The sequence below is a fragment of the Hemicordylus capensis genome, chromosome 6 (assembly GCF_027244095.1).
Source record: "Hemicordylus capensis ecotype Gifberg chromosome 6, rHemCap1.1.pri, whole genome shotgun sequence".
NCBI classification, from domain to species: domain Eukaryota; kingdom Metazoa; phylum Chordata; class Lepidosauria; order Squamata; family Cordylidae; genus Hemicordylus; species Hemicordylus capensis.
The window spans coordinates 72,151,431-72,162,890 of NC_069662.1; the positions used below are offsets into that span (position 1 = coordinate 72,151,431).

The 11,460-nt window shown below is 48.9% G+C and overlaps 1 protein-coding gene across 2 annotated transcripts in view; it reads left to right on the top strand.

Annotated features, from left to right (window-relative positions):
• The window catches only part of LOC128329335 (uncharacterized), a 145,197-nt gene that overhangs the window by 52,489 nt on the left and 81,248 nt on the right, over window positions 1-11,460 (top strand). The window lies entirely within an intron of this gene.

The following is an 11,460-nucleotide window of genomic DNA, read 5'->3' on the forward strand; positions in this document are numbered from 1 at the left end:
TTTCCCAGACTATGGGAAAGACCTATATCGGGCAGCAGCGAGAGAGGAAGATGCTGAAAGGCATCATCTCATCCTGCGCGGGAGATGGCAATGGTCAACCCCTCCTGTATTCTACCAAAGAAAACCACAGGGCTATGCGGTCGCCAAGAGTCGACACCGACTCGACGGCACAACTTTAAAGTGGTTTCAAGCAGAGTCACTTTTCCCCTTCTGAGGGAACCCTGATAGAATTTTGAAAAGTGGGTGGAAGCTAAGGGTCTCTAATCGACAGTTCAGGTGGTACAAACGGATACAAGTTTGTCACGAGGAAAAAGCCTTGGGGATAGATCAGGAAATGCCTCTACTGGAGACTGTAATTAGTCCTTCAACACAGTGTTGCCAAATATCCTTCAGCCTCCACCTCATGCCTCCGATGAAGTAGATTCTTGCCTACAAAAACTCAGGACATTGTGTTAATGGAGCTACAAGGCTCTTTGTTGCTGTGATTTTGTCAGTCACACTGATAGACTTTCAAACAGCTAGAAACTTCCCTTAAAAAAATAAAGCCGAGATGTATGGTGCTTCCAGCAGCAATAAATTGTGCAACTTTCAGTGGAGTCTTGCTTACACAGACTCCCATCGGCTTCCATGCTGCTGCTTCTTCTCTGGCCACGCACTGATCAGAGACCTTGTGCTATTTTCTCAGCGCCACCTTAGGTTGCTATCTTGCTAACTGGTGCATCTTTGCTCTGCATGTCCTTGACAGGATGAAATGCAGTCACACATTTGTCCCTTTACAACTTCTCTTCTTGCAACTTGCTCTGAGATCTGAGCATCAGGTGCTTTTGGACATTGGATGATCCTGTTCTTTTCTTCTTGCTTCTGAGCAGAGAAAGATGAGGCTTTGAATAGGATGCACAAAGAAGTAATGAGGGTGTTGGGAATCAGGAAGCTGAAGACCAGCAGTACACGGGGCAGGCCAAGGACAGCGTCGCTGCACAGGTCCGACCAAGCTGTTATGCAGTCCACACCTAGCATCCCCTGGTCTACAGCTACCATCATCCTGGATGGCGGAGCTCATGGTGAAACTCCCTGGCTTGAGGGCGACCATGATGAGGCTGACCTCAACAAGTGGCGCTCTTCCCTTATCCCAGTCACGCTAGTGAGGAGCCGCTTAGCCCACGTGATCCGTAGGCTCAAAGCAGACTGCACAGAGTCCAAGGTCCAGCTGGCCTGTGCTAAGATGATTTCCAGGCTCACGATGCTGCTGAACCTCTTCAGTGAGAGAGAATACGTCAAGGAGACGTCCTCCCTGTGGAAGTCATACTGCCGGCCTATGAAGAATGTCGCCAACCTGGCCACAGGAAATCCAAGAAAACGGGTGAATCCTGAGGTAAGGGGCAAAGCTTGTCAAGCCTGAGGGGTTGTCAAGCCTACTAATGCGTTGTCAGGAGGAGCTTGGGCAACGATCAGCTGACCTGGATGTGGCTCACTGGGCGTGAACAAGGGGAGGCAATGGGAGTTCACCTGGCACTGGCTTCTTGAAAGCATAGAGTCAACCCATGAAACATTTGGGTTTGTCGTTCATGCTTTCTTTTCAAATTGCAATAAACTCTGTTCCGATTGAGACACGGCCTTTAAAAAGTGGTTGGGTAACCGATTCAGGCCATTTGAATTGGTTTTGAATTAATTTAAATATATTTCACACAGAAAAGATCACACTCTTTTGCAGAATATATTTCATGCAGAATAATATCAATCTCTCACTTCTATCTGTAAAATAAGTACCACGATATCCATTGCACTTGAGAACGACAATGCATTCATTCTCACGACCAGCACTAGCCATGCTAGTGCAGCCCCACCTGGGCAGAGCTGCTCATGAGAACTGCCAGGATCGGTCCCAATCCCGGCACTCCTCGACTGGGTAGTCCAGGTGAGGTAGGAGGGTGTACATGCAGCCTCCTCCCTCACCATCTGGTCATGTGGGCAGCTGGGGTGCTGGCAGCTCCCTTCAGGCTGCTGGCAACCATTTTAATGATAGATGCCAAGGGAAGGAGCAACCCAGCCTCTAGGGTTTCTCCATGCACAATGCTGCTGGTGTGGTGCTGCATTGTGGGATTCCTGGAGGCCAGGCTTTGTTTCCCCAGCCTCCAGATTGCTGCGCTGCTGCTCATCGCAGTGGCGATCATGTGGGTGGGGAGATGAATGGCAAGGTTGGGAGGGAATGGAGGTGATGAGGTGAAACCATCTGCTGGCCATTTGCTACCAATCTGTGATGTGAATGGAGCTTCTTACCATTTCTCCATGATGCATTCGGATGATGTCACTAACCATCACACAATTACACAGCACCATCTGCTGGCCATTTGCTACCAATCTCTGATGGTCTCAAAAGACTTGATTCCCACCATGGATTGGTAGCAAATGGTCAGCAGGTAATGCTGTCAAATTTCACAATGGCCAACAAACCCGTCAGATCACCCCTTGGAGAAATTGTGTAAACTTCCATTTTCAAATAGAGTTGTTCTCTCTTTGGCAATATACCCCATGTCTTGCATTCAGGAGAGTCCAGGCTTAATCTCTAGCCTCTTAGTTAAGGCTTCAGGGCTGAGAGCAGCTGTAAAAAGGAGTAGAGAGTACTGGGCTGAATGGACCAATGTTTGACTTGGTAGAAGACAATTGCATATGTCCATATGAGAGCAAGTTCAATAGAGAGCAGTACAAGTGGTGTTTTTTATTCTGAGCGGGGTGGGGGGAGAAAAAGGTAGAAAGACAAAAAAGCCTGTTTTCCCTTTCCCTTTCCTTTGTCCCACCTTGCAGATTGCAAGCCAGGGAATCTCAGAATATGGCTATGGCAAAAGGCTGTTTGCTATTTCAGTGACTGCAGTGATAACAATGATCATGGCAGTAATTTGCCTGTTTGAGGTAAGCTAAAATGCATTTTTAAGTTGGATTTATGAACTGCCATATCCAAGGGCTTGGGGTGGGAAGCGAATGTCCCACAAAGACACAGTCCCCCCCAACTGAGGAAGAACTACTTTCACACGGGATATGCCAAATACTCATGCTTTTTAGAGAGCTTTCATTTGAGCCAGAGTTCATCCTGCCTCTACCTCTGGTGAACTCAGCTGCTGTTTCTAATCCCAGAGCTCCGACCTGAAGCGTGCAAAGACAGCAGGGCCTCTGAGCACGTTCAGTGTCTTTCCCTCACCCCTGAATACCCACAGGCATTTCCTCACAATAGGGATTAGAGTTGGGAGATCCAATCAACAATGAGCTCCAACACCTCTCTTTTTTAGGAGCACTATCATGACAGGAATGCTAACAAACCAATTTCTTGGTTGACCACCCAAATCATTGGCTCTGGCCAGCTGCAGGAAATCTTTACGTGGTGGTTGGTTGCTCATGGTCTTTCCTCTCTTTTTCTTGACAAACAGATCTGTTCTCAGCTTTCTGCAATTAAGGATGGCACCCCTCAAAGGAAACGGTAAGCCTTGCTCAGGAATGCCTGGTCTTCTGTGATTCTGCAGTCTTGGGACTCTACGCACAGGACCTGGTCTCAAGCTCAGGATTTGGGTGTCCACTTCCATGTTAAAAAAAGAAAACCATTTTTTAGGCCTTGAGGCAGTGGATGAAAAGTTGAAAGGATGCAAACAGTGTCTGTCCGATCCTCCAGTGTTCAGTGGGCAGAACTTCTGTGTGCTGCAGAAGTCTCTGGCCATGTTCTTCAGCTACCCACACACTCCCAGACTTCATATTCCAAAACCTCTCCTCCTAGTGTCATTATGCCTTCTCCATTTTTGACATTTCAGGGTACAAATCTATCCCATGTGCACCATTTGCACAACCCTTTTCATGTAGGGGAAAATTGGTACGCCAGCTGTGACTACCACTAAAAAACACATATCACCCATTTCTTTGAGAGAACGTTTCATTCAGTTTGTTCCATTCTCTCCCTCCTCCATCTCCCCTGCTAACTTGGCAAAGAGGCGCCTTTTAACATGATGGTTCTCTTTATTTAGCAGGGGGAGAGTAACTGGCCCTATCCACCCCCAGCACAGTGCCTCCAGTGACTGTAGCTGGTCTCTGTCTTATGTTTCTTTTAGATGGTGAGCCCTTTGGGGATAGGGATCTATCTTATTTGTTTGTTATATCTCTGCGTAAACTGCCCTGTGCCATTTTCGGAAGGGCAGTATAGAAATCCAATGAATAATAACTAAATAAATAAGCATTCCAAGGCAATGATCAGGCCTGGGTGTCAATTTCTTCTTTTTATTCTCATTCAAAGGCCCTTTCTAGGCAGAAAGAAGAAAGGTGCAAAACAGGTAAGGAGATAGCTTATGTTCTCCCATCGTCAACAGAGATATGGATTTTCTGGAAACCTTTGTTGGCAATTCATCTGAAAAAATTTCCCAAGCAAATTTCTCCTCATTTGCTGAATATTTGTGGGGGTGGTTTTGCCCAAAAAGCCAATAAATACTGTAGAAATTTTCCTGATGCCCTAAATAGACTGAGATCTCATTTTGCAAGTTATTTGATCTGATTATGCAAGTTCTTGATTTAAAAAACCAACCACTCTACACCATCTTAACTTCCCTTCATTGTACCTCATATGATTTTCAAGTATCCAAACAGAAATTTTAGAAATAGACATTTTTGTCCTCACCACAGCAGTATTCTTCACTTGACCTTTTTTCTGAAGGAGGCGATCTTCCATTCACTTTTCTGTGAAAGTGAATGTTATGTCCACTTAGAAACTATTTGATGACGAGAACTAAAGCTGCTCCTTGTCCCCGCGATGAAGACTCCTCCTCCTGCCCACAGAGGCACATTTCTTCCTCTGTATGGCCCCAATCTGGGTTCTTCCCTTTGGCATTCTAATGTCAAGAAATGGTGGGCATTACGATCATATATCCAGGATGTTTTCTAGACGGCAGTCAAAGATGCTCTGTATAGAACTTGCAAATCAATACAAGCTGAGAGTTTACAGAGAATCCAGACCCTCCCCAAGACTGGTGCTGATTTTTCTCCTGGGATCTGATGGGGAGGTCACGTGGGGAAAAGGCCCTTGGTGCAATGTTTGCTGCACCCCCCTGTTGGCCACTCCTTGCTTTTGGTGATTAGCTCACATTCACCAGCAAATGAATTTGAAAAGGGGTGGGTTAATAACGAGAAGCAAGAGGTGGCCAGCAAGGGGGCGCAGTGAAAATCGCACCAGCAGCCTCCTTCCCATGTGACCTCCCCATCAGATGCCAGAAGAAAAAAGCAACCATCTGCAGGAGGCTCTGGATTCTCTGTGCACTCTCAGCTGATATTCATTGGCAAGCTCCGTTTGTAGCATATTTTACTGTCATCTAGAAAACCTCTAAATAATGGCATGATAGCCACCCCAAACCCTGAAGTTGGTTTGTTGTGACTCATTGTCACGAGATTGTGACCCACGGACCCCTTCTTCTGCTCAGTCTTCCAGTGCAGGTTCTCCAGTGCTCGGTAAGCCTCTTCGGCTCAAGGAGAGTGTGGATAAAGTCGGGGGAAAGAAACAGCATGATGAGGACTCCTCAGGAGACAAGGCTATATTCAGCCGGGAGAGGTATAAATGAAAGGAATATTCTCAGATCTGCATGGGTTACAGAACATCCTATCTCTGATTGCTCCCACACTAGCCCTTTCCTTCAGAATCACTCTCTTTCAGTCACTCACTTGTTACAGAGAATCTAGACGACGTCATTGCTAGCCTGTTGTGTTCCGATGTTTTCCGCATCCCCCTCCTGTCCCCCCCCCCCCGGTGGACAAGCATTGCATTATTGAGGCACATGAGGAGTGGTTTGATGACAACGTGGTTGATTATGATGCTCTGCCATTTCCTGGCCCTGGTGGCCACTATATGTCCTGCAATGTCTCTTCCACAATTGTTTTTCAATAGAGGTTTGCCAGCTTTGAGGTGCTGATGTGGGAAGTTGCATTGAGGGACTCCTTGGGCAGCTTGGTATTGTTTTATTTTTTGTTTTTTAAATGAAACCTTTCTCTAATGTGCAAGAACATAAATAAACTTGGGAAATGGAGGACAAAATGATGGGGTTGATAGGGTGGATTGCCATGCCTCTCTCCCACCATTTCCCAGAATGAGCCTGCAAATGAGCTTTTCCTGACTCCCGAACTCATGCTGAATTTAAACAGCTGCCCTCTGCATTAATCCCCTCCCTACATATATGTAGGAGTCCATGCCATCGAACGCAAGGGGATTGACTTCAATCTGAGTAGACGTGCGTGGGAATGGGCTGTGCTTAATATCCGCTTTCATAGCCTAGGCACTGTCCAGATTACATGCGACAACCGTGTCACTACTGCCCCTTCAGTGTGCTTCCGTCCTGCCTGTGTTTTGGCATCGCGGTCCCTGCGCTGTCAGTAAGGTGCCGTTCTCGTTTCTGATGTCCAGGGGCGTCCCGCTAATGAGGCAAAGGGAGACGAATGCCTCCTGGCCCACAGCCTCGGAGGGCCCCCCGGCCAGTCCTGGCTCTCTCCATTCTGCCGTGCAGCATGCCTGCAAGGGAGCGCAAAGGCAGCTGCCTGCCTGCCTGCCTGCCATCGCTCTCCCTGCTCCCTCGCCCATGCAGCGTGCCTGCGAGAGGGAGAGGGAGCTGCTGGGAGCCCGAGGTCATGGAAGGCGGGAGAGAAGCAAACTTCCCCTTGGCGAAGCTTCCTCCTCCCCGACAGGCTGAGGTCGCCGAGAAGAATGGTTTGGATCGCTGCTGAGCTCTGTCCTGCTGTTGCGGGAGGGGGGCGATTTTATCTGCCTTCTATTGCCCAGGCTGGATCTGGAGGTGGAAGAGGGCGGGAGACACTGTCGAGAAGACAAGAACAATTAAGCCCCCACCCCGTTCATGTTGTTTTGCCCTGGTATTCTCTTCGCTTCAAGAGACAGTTAATGGCTTCCCCATTGGAACAGTTTGCCTGTCATTCAGCTGTAAAGCTGAATCAAATGTGGGACTTCGGCACTGGGCATAGATCTTTGTGCCCTCCCCCTGGCTTGTAGAAGCAGAGGGAATTGTGCAAACCTGGGAAGACATGATGCCATACTCTTTCATGTACGTCATTGATTCCTGTTGCAGGATTTCGCCTTACTTAGCACACCATTTGGATTTGCTCTTTCTAAAAGTGTAGCCAGTACCCTGTTCTCGATACAAGCGGTTCATCGCTAAGGCTCTCTCTTTTCGACCACTAACACAATCTTGGCCATGATGTGAACCACTTTTGCAGGGCAAATTGGTGCAGTGTCACTGTGCCAATACAGCCAGGTTCATAACAGCCAAACAGTCTTGGAGACATGATACCCAGCTGTGAAACCATTGGAGACCCTATTACTGCTCTGCAAGCGCCACATAACTTTGGCTCTTCTCTCTTTGTCAGAGTGCCACCAGCGCCACCAAGCCCGCCAGGTCCACCAAGCCCGCCAGCGGTAGAACAATCGCCTCCAAGAAGGCCCAGCTCAAGAAGAATGTAAGTAATGGTTGTATTCTATCCAATGAGGCTATTCTCATGATGGAGGAAAACCGGGCGAAAAGAGCCCAGCCCTGTTTTCCATCCTCGTGAGACCCACCAGGCTTGCGGGTGAACCCAGTGATTCTCTGGCAGCTAGCCCGCCAATGTAGCCCTCCTTTCAACCCAGCTGAGTGAGTGCTCCACTAACCCGGGTTTTCTGATCGTGTGGCGCCTTGGCATGGCTCCGTGCCACAGCCACACACCAGGAGACCTCCGCCGGGAGGCTCAAACAAGCCTTCTGATCCCGGGAGTCTCCCCAGGATTCCTCCATACACTCGTGTGGGTCATCCTGCTAACAAGCAGAAGGTTGCTGGTTCGAATCCCCGCAGGTACTATATGGGGCAGCAGCAATATAGGAAGATGCTGAAAAGCCATCATCTCATATGGCGTGGTAGGAGGCAATGGTAAACCCCTCCTGTATTTTAGCCAAAGTAAACCCCAGGACACTGTGGACTCCAGAAGTCGAAATCGACTTGACGGCACACTTTACTTTACTTTTATTTTTGTGAGACTGCTCCCCCGTTCTTTACCTTTTGAATGCCATTTTGAAAACGTTTTGAATGCCAAATCACCACTTTGGGGGCAAATGGCCGCTTTGGTATGGTGGGGCGAATTTTCACATGGATAGAGCACAGTAGGAAAGTCTTGACTCTGCCCCTCGCTGCACAACACATTCCCAGATTGGGGCCCCCTGTGACTGAGAGTCCAAAGGGTCTGCTTCCAGGTTGCACTTGTCTTCTAATGATGGCTCTCAGGTCATGTGCAGGTTGGCCATCATTTGGTCACCAGGGCGCTTTCCAGATTGTGAGCCGTGCACCGCAGAAAGCGGTGTAAACTGCAACGTTTTGTGGTGCCAAATTCAACCGACATTAGAGAGCCATTATAAGGGGGAAAGCCTCCTACAACGGGCAGACACAGCTATTATTTTATTTTATTTTTGCAATGCAGATGCAACATTATAGGGCTGTGACACAGCAATAAAATCCAAAAGGCGGTGTCAGAAATAGGAAAGGCACCTTCCTTACAACACAGGGGCTGTGATGTCAAAACACAGGCTCCACAGAAGCACACTGAAGGGACCCTTTGTGACAGTGTGATAGCGTGCAATCTGGAAAGCGCCCTGTTCACACACTTGGAATCAGTTCTGCATTTCAAGCATAATGACAGCAAAGGCTTCTGCTTGCAGAATAACAGTCCCGCTTGAGTGCCCTGCCCTTCGCCGGCCAGATGTCATTTCACCTGCCAGCCACTTCTGGCTCCCCGCCACCTTCCCTCCCTGTCTCCGTGACCTCCTTCGCTCTTCCCCATTGGGGATGGGTTTTTGAACTGCAGGTTCAGCAGTGAGGAGGGTGAAAAGGGAGCTTGTTCCTCCCACACTGCTGATCTGCAGTTCAAAGTCCCTCTGCATGGCAGTGAAGAGGAATGGGGGCATGAAAGAGGCAGTTCTGGCCTTGTCCCCGGATGCTGCCGTCAGTGTCAAGGGTGTGGCCAGCAGCGCATGGACCTCACCTCGGGCAGCATCGGCACCGGAGCTGACACTGGATCTAGCGCTACAGCTGAGCGACTTTGAAAAAGCTTCTGTCTTTGAGAAGTAATTGCCAAGTGATGACCAAATGACGAGGGAGGAGAAGACTGCCGCCTCGAACCCCATTAAGTTTCTGAACTAGAGGGACCAATGGTCTGACTCAGTGGAAGGCAACTTCCTATGTAACTATGTTTAGGCCTCTCTTTAGAGGGAGGAGAGGGCGCAGTGGGAAGGCACCGCAGCCAATCGAATGGAAAAGAGTGGCTGACATCCCGAGCAGCAAGAGGCTGCTCCTAACTCATCCAGAACGTTCCCAAGCAGCAGAGTGTGCATGCAGCAGGAGGGAGGAGCGATGTTCACTGTTCTCCCTGCCTCTGTCAGTATCCATTGCCTTGCAAAAAGAGGTCCCTGAGGGATTTCTGGAAGGATGTACTTTCCGGATTGTAGGTATGTCTCAACTTTGAGACTGATATTTCAAAACACTTGATGGACATTTTGCCATCCATGGATGTCTCTCCCTCATGTGACTTCTGAACCTTGCTGAGAAGTAAAGTGAGCCGTCAAGTCAGTGTTGACTCCTGGCAACCCCAGGGGCGCAATTCCAGTGCTTGCCCTAGGCGCTCTTTGCCCTAGATACGCCCCTGGGGGAGGGGAGCAATTCTGGCTGCACTTTCCTGCCCCCATCAGTGCTCTTTACCTTCCTATGACGAATCTGTATGCAGTTGATGCAAGAATGCAGGCAGCCAGCAGGGCAGGCAGACGCTGTGTGGCCTGCTGGGCAACAAACAGCAGCACACAAACTACGGAACAGCAGCATGAAAACACCCAGCAGTTGCTGCTGCGAGTCTCCCTGCCACGTGGACCCTGCTTGGTGTGGGTGGCCCAGACAGCTCTCAGGCCTGGCCTGCGCTCTCCACCATCCAATGGGAGTACCCACCCGCCGCCCCCGTCCCACGCTGCCCAGAGATCTCGTGTGAGTGTGCTGCTGCAGCCTGTGAGAGTGAGTGGGGGGGTGGTTCAGGTGCCACTGGTCCGCTCGCCGGCCACCTGGGATCCGGAGATACCGGGACCCTCCGGCGGCGCCCACTGGTTGAATCTTGTGATGGTGGGGCATGGAAATTATGCCCTCTTCAGGGGGCGCCCAGAGCACGTGCCCTGGCTGCCCCACCCTGGATCCGCCTCTGCCCTCCGCTCTGGAACAATCTGGCTGAGTTAGGAGCAGATTTTCTGGTTGCTGCTCTGGATATCAGCCTTTAATAAATTTAAGGTGGCGATGATGATGATTATGATGATGATGATGATGATAACGATGATGGTGATGAACAACTTTGTTAGCTATCCCATAACAAATTGTTGTCTGGGCGGCTGACAACATGAAATTAAAACATGAAATGAAAACATACAACACATTAAATCATAAGAGACCAAAAGGGGCAGGGGTGGGAGTGGGGAGAGGAAATACAAAATGCAATACAAAGACATTTTAAAACTCTTTAAAAATCAGTTTTAAAAAATCAAATTTGAAAATCAAAATTTTAAAAGTCCGACAGAACAAAAAGGTCTTTAGGTGGCATCTAAAAGAACAAAGTGAGGAAGCCAGTCGAAGCTCACTCAGGAAGCTATTCCATAAATGGGGTGTCACCACCCAAAAGGCCCTCTCCCTATTAGCCACCCACTTCACCTCCTTTGGCAAGGGCACTCAGAGGAGGGCCTCTGAAGAAGAACTTAAGGTCCTGGTTGGGACATATGGAGCAAGGCACTTTGAACTTTGGGGCCGAAGTCCAGGGCCTCCAAAAGTGATCTCTCAAACAGTGATTCGCAGATGTTGTTGACCACAGCTCCCAGAATCCCCAGCCAAAGGCCATTGCAGCCAAAGGCTATTGCTGGGAGTTGTAGTGAACAGTATCTGGAAATCCCTGCTAGAGGCAACACTGGCCTCCAAACCCCTTGGGGGCCCCCAAATCCTTTTTAGTTTGTTTTGGGTGGTGTGGTCTCTACTGGCCCTCAATGGACCAGGCACTCAAGTATAACTGTGACCTGTTTCAGGTGCTTTAGAGACAGAGGGGGGAGTGGGGGGGAGATATGTGGGATGGGAATATGTTAAGTTGTGTGTTGAAACATTTCTGCTAGTGCATATCTGCATAAGTGTAACTGTTTTATATTCTTACATTCTTGTGAGTTCAGTTGCTGTTTGTGCCCTCAAGAACCCACCTATTAAAAATATTTTGTGTGTGTGTGTGTGTGTGTGTGTGTGTGTGTGTGTGTGTGTGTGTAGGGGCATGATGCTTAAGTTGCAGGGTGGGGTGCTCCAGAAACCTTTAGGTCCAGGCTCCAAAATTACCTAGGTGCAACTTTGCCTTTGATAGAGCACAGACTGTTTGGAGTAAAGGTGTATATGTTTGGTTTGTGTAGTG